General features: G+C 45.8%; 1 long non-coding RNA gene across 1 annotated transcript; it reads left to right on the top strand.

Annotated features, from left to right (window-relative positions):
- The first annotated feature begins 4,784 nt into the window (after positions 1 to 4,784).
- Positions 4,785 to 11,129, top strand: LOC122492707. Its single transcript, XR_006299739.1, has 2 exons — positions 4,785 to 8,462; positions 8,564 to 11,129. It is a non-coding gene; the product is annotated as an uncharacterized LOC122492707 (long non-coding RNA).
- Positions 11,130 to 13,039: the final 1,910 nt, after the last annotated feature.

Genomic DNA, 13,039 nt, shown 5'->3' with positions numbered 1-13,039 from the left:
ACCGCTTGGCTCAATCGTGGGGATTGAGAGGCAAGGTTGCAGGTTCAAGTCCTACCGTATGTACTTGTAGGGGAGTCAGGGTCCCTATGGCAGGACATGTTTGAATCTGAATCCAAGTCATAGAGGTGGGCAGCCTCACTTTAAAGCATGCACCTTTAAAGTTCTGGCACTCGGTCCCCCGCTCCGTGCTTTGAAATGAAATCAAAGCTTGCTTTGGTCTTGACTTTAGCTTTGGTCTAATAATGGTCTGATAGGTATGTCTATGGCAGCCTTTTTGATTTAACTTTTCCCCTTTAATGACAAGAACACAAAGTCTTTGAGTTTCTTGGCCTCTGTGAGGTGAGTCATGTGTTTTTACAGATACAGAAATTGACGGAGGAATGACTTACATAAGGCAGAGGAGCAACTCCAAGAATACAGTGAATCCTGTGCCACGAGACTGCCCAGAACTACTGGGCCCGCTGCCCGCCTTCTTGCCCCTACACTGTACCAGGCATAAACATTAGCAGAGGAAAACAACGGTGGCCCATTGAGGGGGGAAGAGATAGGCCCCGGTTGCATTTCTGTTCTCTCCAGTGAAGAACTACAGTTAATGGGGCTCTTCCTTTTTGCCTGCTCATGTCCCAGTTGGCCTCTGGAAGTCAGCCAGCATTCGTTCTACAGCAAATGTGTGGTGGGTTCTGGGCAAAAGAAAATTATAATAAAAACAGAAAAGGCGAACCATGACATTGGCTCTAATTGCCCCCGAGGGTCTTTTTCTCTAAGCTACAAGGTATGCAATCTTATATTTTCCTACTAGGAATGGAGACATTTTACTTGTCAGCCATAGAAATTCTCCCACTTTCTTGGGTATAACGGGTGTTAACAAAAGCATCCATCATAATCTGAACATCAACTTGAAGCAGATACCGCTGGGTCTTTTGTATGGTCTCATTTAATCCTCATGACAACAAGTATTTATTGAGCAACTCCCATGTGCCAGACACTGCGTTGAAGACAAAAGATACAAAAAATAAATTGGGCCCAGTCCCGGCTCTCCAGAATTGTATAGTCTAGGGTGGAAGATATAATCAAGATCAATATTATAATACAGTATTATAAGAGCAAAGTGGTGAGCCTAGGTTGCTCTGGGAACACATAGGAGGAGACCCTAAACCAGTGTTGGATGTCTTCTTGGAGGAAGTGATTTCTCAGCACTATTTGTTGGAAATTATTATCTCCAGGGATGCCTGGAGTCAGTCGTGGAGTGTCCTATTCTTGGTTTTGGCTCAATCATGATCTCAATGTTCATGGGTCCGAGCCCAGTGTTGGGCTCTGTGCTGATGACATGGGGCTGCTTGGGATTCTTTCTCCCTCTCTCTCTGCCCCTCCCCGGCTTCTGTTCTCTCTCTTTCACTCTCAAGAAAGAAAAAAAAAAACAGAAAACAAAAAATTATATATAAAAAAAGAAAAATTATTATTTCCAGAATTATCTTTCAGCCTAATAGAGTTTAGTGAAGACAGAATACTGGCCCCCAAAGATGCCCACATCCTAATCCCCAGAACCTGTGAATAGGTTACCTTATATTGCAGAAGAGCCTTTGCTGATGTGATTAAGCAAAAAATCTTGAGATGGGGAGATTATCTTGAGCTATCTGGGTGGGCCCAATGAAATCACATATAATCCCCTCTGAGAGGAAGCAAGAAGGTCAAAGCCAATAGTGGGAGATGTAGAAGCCGGAGGTTGGAGTGGTGGCAGGAAGGGGCCATGGAATGTGGGCAGCTTCTAGAAGCTGGAAAAAAAACAAACAAACAAGAAAATGGGTTCCCGTCCAGAGTCGCCTGAAGGAACCCACCTGCCAACACTTGTTTTTAACCTGCAAGACTCATTTTGGACTTGTTCTTGGGGCTCCTGGGTGACTTGTGAGTTGAGCTTCTGATTCTTGATTCCCGCTCAGGTCATGATCTCACAGTTGTGAGATGGAGTCCCACGTTGGCCTCCAAGCTGGGCATGGAGCTTGCTTAGGATTCTCTTTCTCCCTCCCCTTCTGCCCCTCCCCGCTACTTGTGCTGTCTCTTTCAAAAGAAAGGAAGGAAGGAAGGAAGGAAGGAAGGAAGGAAGGAAGGAAGGAAAAGAAAGAAATGGACTTTTCTAAAACTGTAATAGAATAAATCTGTGTCATTTTAAGCCGCTAGGTTTGTGGCAATTTATTACAGCAGCAATAGGAAATTTGCCCAATGTCACCAACTAGATAGGATGAAGCCATTTCTAAAACCGAGATTGGTATCCATTATATCTCAATAAAACTGGGGGGGGGTAGGAACCCCCCAAAACCCAAGAGTGAATACTCCAAAGCATGGGCAGTCCTTCCAGAAAGCTTATGTCACCTTTTAAGAAATTCCTTGGCTATTTGCTCAACATGTTTTGAGGAGCTAGTCTACCAGGCTCCTTCCCTGCTCTCTTGCCTAAGGCACAACGTACACTTCTAGAGACAGCAAAAGTTATCAGATGCTAGCATGCTAGAATGCTAGATCATCCATGGGTCAATGAGTTGTTTCTTGAGGAGCGTGGTGGAAAGAGAGCTGGATTTAAAGCTAAGAGACTAAATCTCCAGTCTTGGTACCCTTAATCACTAGCTCCAAGGCTTGAACAAACTTTCACATTTCTGGGCCACATATGCAAAACAAGGGCTTGAGCAGAATGGTTTTTGATGTTCCTTTAGTCTTAACGTCCTACAATGCCTCAAGACCACCGATATGCCCTATCCATCGCCTCCTGCACACACGCCCTGAAGCCATGAAGCCCCTAATGGGAGTTCAGTCATAGTAACTTGGATGTCAGTTCATTTATTATTTAACCAAGGAAAAGGAAAGAAACTTCTCCTCTTCCAAAGGGGCCAGTGTTAGCAGAGATCGTCTTAAATTCCCTGAGTTTCAAAACTCTGCAGAGCAAGCTGAAAGATTACTTAGCAGCTAGCAAAGTTGAAGGGAATGATCTTAGTGTGTAAGTTCTGTCAACGTGTATAAAGTATTACTTGAATAGTTCCAGATGAACAATAGTTGTAGCTAATTCTGGAAATGGCCATATTCCATGCCATCCAGTGACGGAGCCTGAAAGAAGAGCTTGAAATAAGATCTGGATCTTTGGCAAATGATCTCAGAGGCCCCAGGAACACTGGAGTCAAGGCCGTCTCAGATTATGTGTTCAACCTAAACACCAATTTGCTGACACAGAGTGATCCTGAGGCTTTATCTATGCTGGAGAGATACCCTATGGGTTTCAAGCAACCTAACGATAATACCTGCCATGTCACAGCTTTGCATCTTCAAAGCATGGAAGCCACCGCACAAATTTCCCTCTACCTTTCTGGGCTGGTCCTACGTACAATTCTGTGCATGCTGTTCCTTGACATTTCTCTGCTTTCTGCACTGTGGATGCCCTGAAACACTCAGGAAAACATACCGATTATTCACCCGACCAACCAACAATTAATAAACCATCTCGTGGCCTTAAAGTACTTTCCTTTCTTGACCTCCCTATCCAGCACTTGGCACCATCGTCATTCTCTTCTAGAACATGTTTCCACCTGATTCTGTGGTGCTTTCTTCTATCCAGTCCTCTCCTCGGTGGCTCCTGCTTAGTCTCTACCTCTGGCCCCTCTTCTTCCTTCTGCCTGTCCACTCTCAGTCTCCCATGTCCATTCTCGGTTCTCAACCCTTCCCTCTGAAGGTCATCTCCCTGGATAACCTCGTCCCATCCCAGTGTATGATCAGCATCCTGATGTGTAGCGCCCTGAGGTCTCAGAGAGGTCACAGCCCTCTCTCAGACCTCAGTTGCCACGTACTGGATTCACACCAGGATGAATCCCACCCCTGCCCCGCAGAACAGCTGTGTGAATGTGGACTAGTGACCTGAGCTTCAGCTTCCTTATCTATACAATGGGGAGAATTGAATGCACCTCATGGTGTTGTAAAAAGCATTAAAGAAGTTGGTTTTGCAAAGTGATTGGCACATGGTAATCACGTGATCTGTGTTCTCTGTAACTTTTATTCGAATGATTGAGCGTTTTAACTTGCATACTCTATTAGCACACTTCTCCTGTTTTTGCAAAACAACAGCACAACCCCTCTAGTGATTCCTATTTCTCTTAGTGATCACCTGCCTTCCCATGTTCTAGACTCCAGACTCAGAGGTCAACTTTGAGCCTCTTTTCTCTTTTGCCCCTATATCTAATGAATCACCAAGCCCCACCCCTCAGTTCAAATCTGGCCCTTCCTCTCCATATCTAGCCCTAATAGCCTGATTTGCATTGATTATTGTCTGGTTCCCTAACCAATCTTTCTCGCTCTCGTGTTTTTCTTACTGCCAACCCATCCCAGACCTGTGGAAATGTTCATCTTGGCACCTAGCTGTAATTACACACTTCACTGGTCCCAAACAAACTTCCACTGACTCACGCTTCTTGCTCAACACAAGGCAATTCCTCAAAGTAACATTCAGGTTCCTCCACGGTAGGGTTGAGGCTTGGCTCAGACGGTGTGAGGGGGTGGGGAGAGGGCGGCCCTCCGGATGGCATGATAACGCGTCAGCTCAGGGTGGGAGAAAATGTGAGTCACCTGCTTGTTCTCAGTAAGCAGCAGAGAGTATATAAAGAGAATGGGTAACTCCGTGCTAAATAGCAAAAAATACCAAAAGTCACACGGGCATGAATAACATTCAATCACAATTTATCAAGCATTTTCTAAAGTGCCAGATCCTATGGCTGGGTGTTGGGGATGTGGTGAACGTAAGTAATACAGTCTTTGCTCTCAAGGATTTAAGATCAGAGAGACAGACGGGTAAGTCGACGGCCATTGGAACACAGTGTGAACCCCACTGAGCTCTTTGATGGGAATACAGAAGGATGTCACCCGTGCATGTGGGGGTTGGCGGGGTGGGGGAACCGTCTTAGGAGGAAATGACATCTTAGTTGAGACAGAAGCATGAAGACTCAGTCAGCCAGGTGAGGGTAAAGGGGCAGGGTGGGGAGGGGGTGTTTCACGGTGAGGGGATCCCCTGGGCCCACCGAGACACAGACAGACCCTGCTGCTGTAGGGCTGAGGCTTCGCTGGGGGCAGACGTAAGGGGTGTTGAGAGATAAGGGGTTAGCAGGGGGTGGACTAGGAAGAACTGTCTTCACCATCATAAAAGGGTTGGAGTTTATCCTGGCGGTGAAGGGGAGCTTCTGATCAGGGAAGCGTCTCATCAGATTTTCTTTATTCTCAGAAGCTGAGAAAAGAGCCAGGAGTTTAGTTGGGAAGAGGCTCCGTACATCAATAATTAGAACTCAAAGAATTTCAGATTAATTTCAGTGGTTCTGTTTCAGCAGCGATTTCAATTTCAAGACGTTTCATCGGACTCGGTTCTTTACCTCTGACCCTTGCGGTTCATAAGTAACAAAAGTAGTCCTCAACTGATTTATGTGCTGTTGTCTAAATAAATGTTTATTAGGGTCATAATTATGGGCTGTCAGGGTCAGAAAGGACCTGCTTGAAAATAAAAGCACGGGTGGACAGAATGGTGGATCCTTTTTTTTTTTTCTGGGTGACTGCCTTAATTTAGCTCTGCCTGGCCTCTGTGGCTAACCCCGAGGCGGAGGCATAATGCCTAGAGGGGGACATTGAGGAGGCCTGTAGGCCCGGCCCGGCCTGACACCTCCCTTGTCAGGGAAATGAGGCTATGGTGAGCTCTCCACAATGAACCCAAAGCAGCTTCATTTGGCAAGAGTTGGGAATGAGCGGGAGGGGTCAGGCGTCCCCAAAGAAGGGAACCCAGGCCCCATTATGTAAATAGATACCACCCCCTTTAGTCCAATTTTGAAAGACAGAGATACAATCACCCCTCCACGTCCAGACTCAAAGGCTGCCTTAATAGAATCTGGCCCTATGCTGTATATGTCATTAGGAAAAAAAATCTATCTTGATGGCTTAGTCATTACAGAAGCGACAGTAGCATAATGCAACAGCCCTTGGAAAGGTTATTAGTCACAGAGTGGAGATGACTTAGATTTGATTACTTCCCACGGGGAAGGTTGAAGAAATGGCTCCCTCAAACCCCAAGTATTTTTTTTTTTAGGGTTACTGGAAATTTCAATGTCACCATTATCCTAGAATAACTGGTGTTACCTGTTATTTGTATAACACTGAGATTTTATATATATTATAGCTATGATTATCCCCATTTTAGATATGAGGAGCCAGAGACCCCTCAACAGAGAGGTTAAGTAACTTGCTCAGTGTTGCACAGCAGATAAGTGACGGTTCCAGAGTGAACCCAGCAAATTTCTGACAAGAGCTTGCACTATAAAATATTACCTGCCCATGAAATATCACTGTCGTATGGGTGAAATTTTAGAAAGAGAGATAGTTTATTCACTTATTAGATTGGCAAAGACTGGGAGGCTGAACGATGTCCAAGGTGAGGAGGGCTTGGGGAAAAGGGTGCTCGGCTACCCCGTGTAGACAAAGTGTTGGGTATCCATTCTTCCTTTCCAAGCAGGAGTCAGAGGTGTTCAGGTAGCCACCCGTCTCCAGCTCTAGAATGGAATCTGAGTATGTAAAGCCACTGCTTTCACACTATAACATGAACTTTGTTTGGCCAGTCGTAGCCCGTGTCTTTCCAAAACATGAAATCGAGTAAAAATAGTATTATACTTTTCATCTGGAGTACTGGTTTATGCGAGAAAAAGAAATATCTTTATTATTTAAGCTAATCTGTGTTGGGATTGTTGTTGCTTCACAGCTGAAAGCTCCTGGGTGACTCACTAAAAGTGTGAACTTTTAAAAGTGTGCAATACTTCTGGAGGGCAATCTGACTATATGTGTCAAAATCCAACTAAACATACTCAGTAATATCACTTCTAGGAATATATCTCAAAGAAGGAAATGGCTGTATGGGCAGGGTAAAAGGATGTTCATGCAATCAATATTTTTAAGAGTGAAAAAGAAAGAAACGACCTAAATAATCATCAAGAAAGATTATATATAAACTATGTTGTATTCCAGAGTCTATGCAACAAAACACTATGCAATCAGCAACATGATGGGATTTAGAAAGCAGTGAATTGTTCACATCCTGTCTCAGCATAAAAGCCATGAACAGGAAATTAGTCAAGCCATTGAGTTTCAATGAAAAGTTAAGATGTGTGTGTTTTTCGCAACCACTGATGCATAATTGATAGAGTCAAAGATCATCACTAGATGCTAAAACCATTGGGTAAAAGGTTGTAGGAGGAGGATGTCACTTGGTCTCCAAGGATCGCCCTTGAGGTTATTTATTGATTACAACGGGGGAAGTCACCACTATATTGAAGAGATCTGGCAGATGCTACTTAACCAAGTGATGAGACTTTGTAATCCCAACAGAGACAAACAGACCCCACGATGTGATGCGCTGTAAAGTACCGACCCCACTTAGGTCATATTCTTGTCAGAAAGATTTAACCAGAATCTAGTCAATCTACGCAAGTTCAGATTATAGGCCATTCTACAAGACAATGGGCTTTGATTCTGAAAAAACTCTGTCACAAAAGAAAAAAATAAGGCAGGAAAGAATATTCTGGAACACCACCGTCCAATAGAAATACGAGAGCCATATATGCAATTTTAAAAATTTACATTGCCACATTAAAAATAAAAGAAACAGGTAAAGTTAATCTTAGCCATTTAAAATGGTAATTATCAATTAACAAGTTCAACAAATAATTTTAATTTTATATTTTTAGTCCAATATATTCAATGTATTAACACTTCAGTATGCAATCAGTATACGGGATTGCCAGTGAGATAGCTTGCGTTAGTTTGTGTGTGTGTTGAGTTTTTAGTACAATGTACATTTCAAGCCACGTGTCAAGCACTCAATAGCCACATGGCCAGGGGCTTCCATAATGGATGGCTCAGTTCTAGATTACGGAGGATTAAAGAGATGTAATAACCAGATGAAACGTGGGAACCTGTTTTGGAACAGCAACAAAAATAGCTCTAAGGGAGATTGCGGGGGTAACCAGAGCAATTTATAGACTGCATGTGGTATAGACTGTGTATTTTTAATATTAGTATATATACATTAAAGTCCTTGAGTAATAACTATACTCAGTTGTGTAGGAGAATAGGGTCATGCTTAGGAGGTATATGCTGAACTGCTTGGGTGTAAGGTCTGATGTCTGTAACTTACTTTCAAATGGCCTGACAAATCACAGATAGACCGGAAATAGAGAGCAAGCAGATAGAGATACAGAGAGTGAGCGAGTGTTAATAATTGGTGAATCCGGGGAAAGGACGGTCAGATGTTTGTTGTAATGCTTTGTTTCAACTTTTTGAAGGTTTGAAAGGTCTGAGAGAAAACACAGATTCTAATCATGATGATGATGATCCTGCTGGGCTTTATAGTCTACGGTGTATTTTCACATATATTGTTAATTGGATCCTTTCAGAAGTCTGTGCAGGTAGATACAGATGGTATATTTTATCTTTGTTTTATAGTCAATGAAAACATTTCTTCACGTGCCAGGCACAGTACATACATTTGCTCTCCTAATTTCTGCAGGAGCTCCCAGAGACAGGCTGAGTCTCTCCCCTTCACCAGAGCTCGCCCCTGAGGCTCTGGGACGACAGAGGACAGTCAAGAGCCCCAACAAGAAAGTCCCAGCCTGACCTGACCTCCTTTCTCTCTTCGCTTCCTGTTTGTAAGCCCTCTTGGACGGATGCAGAAATGGAAGCCCAGAGACGTTAACTAACTTGTACAAAGTCACACAGCTACTAAGGGGCAAAGCCAGAATTCAAGCCAGACTTCAGTCTCCCATTCCAGGGCTCCTTTTTTCACAGCACCCAAGCCACCTGTGGATCGGCCCTCCTGCCTGAACCTACGCTCTGAAGTAGGTTCAGGCTCTGACGGTGACTCACATGAGAAGAGGTCTTGGCTCAAGGGCCCTCAGCACAGGAAGTTAATCGAGCTACTGAAGTTGAGCCAAGGAAAGGCCCATAGGCTCAGAGATCGCCTCGCCAGAGAGAAGCTTTATAAAAACAAAAGCACAGCCACATCAACTAAATCATCTGATGCTCTGATTAAGAAGCATGAGTGGCCACCCCATGTGATCTGTGATGTGATCCGTGTGCTCCAGCCCCGGAGACAAGATCGGGCACAGATTTCTGCCTTTGGGGTAGGAGGGTGGCATTCAGGCAGGATTACATTTGTGGGGCTGGGGAAGGGTGAGGTGATGTGGGAGGGAGGGATGGGGCCTTTCAGGCCTCCAGTCTCACAGCTATGCTGCATCTTTTTTTTAAAGCAAATATAATTCGGTTTTCAGTGAACTTTAAATGAAATCTAAGTTTTTAATGGAAATTAAAAGTTGTCATTTAGCTGTAATTATTTAAAAAACCGTGTGTGTTTCTGAAAGTCTTAGGCTGGAGAACAATGAAGTCATGTGTCAAAATACTCAAATAAGGAGAAAACAGCAACCATAACAGGAATCTAAGGGAACGGTGAGTTTTGCATCAGAACAGACTCAGTGCAGTGAGGACTTCCAAAGAGGGCTCGATAGACTCCTTCCTTCAAGGACCACCCCCTTCTCTCCCTTTGATGAGGGGATTCCAGCAGGGATCCACCAGGTAGCTGTAAAGCAAAGAAGGTCATCTATGGAGGGTTGACCTTGAACCCCAAAGCACTTCTTGAAGTGCTAGAAGGGGCTGCCCGGCTGTTCTGGAGATCGCAGGGTCCCGGTATACTGGGGGCAGCCAACCTCTCAGCTCTGGGGAAAAACGTGCACACGGGAGCAGCTGGGCACGCGCGCCAAGCCCCTCCCTCTGACTGTGGCAAGACCTGTGTTTAGGGGTTACACCTGCCTCTTTTCAAATAGCTTCTCAGTTGAAGATTCTGCAGCGACTGTCAATCTAGACCCTGAATCCAGGAATGTTCATAGTTAGTGCTGAGCGCGCATGACGGGACAGAGATTTAATCAGAGACCCGGTTTAGGGTGATGTTGGCGGTGGCGGTGAAGCCTGACGGTAGACACCAAACCCTTAGCAGAGTGGTCCTGGAGGAGCGAGTCCGGGTAAGCAGCCAAGATCCACCATCCAGACAGCCCTCGTGGCCTGACTGGTGAGTGAATTCTGCAGAACTCTGTCTGCATCCTGAACTGGTCAGGCCTGCCTGTGACCTTCATCCAGACCTGTCTGGAAGGGACCGGGACAGAAGAGTGGCAAAGCCAGCGGTGAAGGACTGTCCGGAAGCTCTCCCACGTGCTCTCTCTGGACTGGCCAACCAGCACATCTTCTCCATCGTTCAGCTCGAATCCCCCCCAGGCTTTTGGTGGTGGTGTTTAATCTGAGTCTTTACCTTGCTGAGCACTAGGACACATAGGACTTATGCAGCCAAGAGCTGACAAAAAGGGGGTCCCTACATGGGCGCTTGGTGATTCTGTAGCCCAGAAGGGCTCACTCTCCCCCTGAGACCCCATACCCCCTGAGTCCCGAGGTGCTCAATCAGCTCCCAGGGCTGGGAGAACCTTGTGCGCCTGTCTCAGAGCCGAGTCCTCGGAGCTGGAGGTATTGAGTGCGAGGAAAGCCAGAGGGGCCTCAGCCAGTCAACCCGTAGACTTGATGTTGGCCAGCGCATCTTGTGACTTCCGGTATCAAAGATTTCTCCCGCTGAAAGGAAGGGCTGGAGCTTCCACGGCTCAGAGGCACTCAGTGGAATGCTCTGTTCTATTTTAGTGACACAATGGTCACATTATCCTTAAAACGAAGAAAATGCACTTGGGGCGTAATAATACTGCTTCCCTCGCGTTCTGTCCCATTCTTCCTTCCTGCCCTTCACGGCACCCTCCCCTACTCTTTGCTCTATTTTTATTGATGTGAAATTTATAGAACAAACAATGAACCGTTTTTAAAGCATATGACTCAGTGGCATTTCGTGCATCACAGTGTTGTGCAACCATCACCTCCGTCTAGTTTCAAAACTTTTTCATCACCCCAGAACATCCCTGAAGGCATGAAGTGGCCTCTGTGGCTTCCCCTCCCTGTCCAGGCATGGCAGGAACCACTCATCTGCTTTCTGTCTCTGGGGATGTGCCTCCTCTGGACATTTCATATAAACGGAAACGTGCAATATGTAACTTCTTGTGTCTCGTATCTGTCACTTCATGTTATGTTTTTGAAGATCATCCAAGTTGTAGCAAATAACAGTACTTCATTCTTTTTAAAAAATATTTATTTATTTTGAGAGGGGGAGGGGCAGAGACAGAGGGAGAGAGAGAATCTCAAACAGGCTCCGTGCTCAGCGTGGAGCCCGACGCGGGGCTTGATCCCACAACCGTGAGGTCGTGAGCTGAGCTGAAATCAAGAGTCGGACGCTTAGCCCACTGAGCCATCCAGACAGCCCCAGTACTTCATTCTTTATGACCAAAGAGTATTCCGCTTTGTGGGTGTAGCAGAACTCAGGCAGTCATCCGTTGATGGGCATTTGGGTCATTTCCACCTTTTGGCTACTATGATTAATGCTGCTACAAACATTCATGCACACGTTTCTGGGTACATGTATGCTCACATTGCTCTAGGGCCATATGGTAACTCTGTGTTTAGCATTTTAATCAATTGCAAAACTGTTTCCCAAAGCTGCTGCATCATTGGGCACGGCCACCAGTATAGTCGGAGGGTCCCTCGCCCTCTTATCCAGTGAAACAAAACAAAACCAGCAAAACAATCTGCTCATCCTAAAGCACGGCGACTGCCAAGGGCCTCTCCAGAACCAAGTGCATTTCCTAACAATGATTCACAAAGCAGCTCTGGTAAAAGGTGAGCCTAAAACAAACACACCCAGCTGGTCCACAAGCTGCCCGCAAAGGCGGAAGAAGCTGGTCTGTCCGCCGCTTCAGGGAAAGAGACTCTAGTGAAGTTGTTCTGCTCCTGTGCAAGCCCCACCCCCCACCACGGTCAGCTGCTCTTTGCCCCCATTCGAACGGGTCCATCAGCAGGTCAGCTTGGCCAGCCCCCCACTGAGCATGGACCGAGTGCCTCCCCAGCTGGTGGGAAGACGCGTGGAAGAGGAAAGAGGTCAGGTGCAATTCAAGGAGCATGCGGCGATGTGGACAAGCCTGGAGCAGCACGAAAAGGGGTGGCATTTTAGAGCTGGAAAGGACTTTGTGATCTCAACCCCAAGTCAGGCACGAGGTCAAAGTTGAAGAAACGAAGGTCACTCTGGTTCAGGGAAGCCGAGGCGAGAAATCGGGTCCTGCTACGTCTGTGTTCCCAGACCTATAAGGTCCTATAGACCTCCTATAAGGTCCTATAAGGCTCACCTGGGGAGCTGGTAAAATGCAGATCCCCTGGCCAGGCCAACCAGACCCGACTATCGGGGGACAGAGGCTGTGCTTTTAGTGGGTCTGATCAGGAAACTTGGGGAAGATGCCACTCATTGTGAAGAAAATGATAAAGCTGATTTAGCAGCAGCAAAGTTGCCTAGTTCTTGATTTCATTGCTGATATCCCCTTGCATTGGAGTGAAAATGTGAAGTCATCATGTTTGCATGCTATGTGGTTTCTGTTAGTCTGCCTTAGGTTCTGATGGTCCCATGATTTAGATAGTCCCAGCCTATGGGATGCACACCTGCGTGCATGCACACGCACGCACAGAATGGATGGCGAGTTGCCCATCTCCTTTAAGCCAGATTATAGCAACTAACCTCACTGTTCTGCACCTCGCTTTTAAAAAGGAAAAAAAAAAAAGAGGGTGCCTGGGTGGCTCAGTTGGTCAAGTGTCTGACTTTGGCTCAGGTCATGATCTTACAGTTCATGACTTCGAGCCCCATGTCGGGCTCTGTGCTGACAGCTCGAACCTGGAGACTACTTCTGCCCCTCCCCCATGTGCACTCTGTCTCTCTCAAAAATAAATACTAAACAGATAAATAGAAAAGAAAAAAATATTGTCTTTAAAGATTTCTTTTCTTGTTTATTTTTTGAGAGAGGGACAGAGTGAAAGTGGGGGAGGGGCAGAGAGAGAGGAAGACACAGAATGTGAAGCAGCCTCC

The sequence above is a fragment of the Prionailurus bengalensis genome, chromosome D2 (assembly GCF_016509475.1).
Source record: "Prionailurus bengalensis isolate Pbe53 chromosome D2, Fcat_Pben_1.1_paternal_pri, whole genome shotgun sequence".
Lineage (NCBI taxonomy): Eukaryota > Metazoa > Chordata > Mammalia > Carnivora > Felidae > Prionailurus > Prionailurus bengalensis.
The sequence above is the reverse complement of the archived record's forward strand: the minus strand, read 5'-3'. Positions and strand labels throughout refer to the sequence as shown.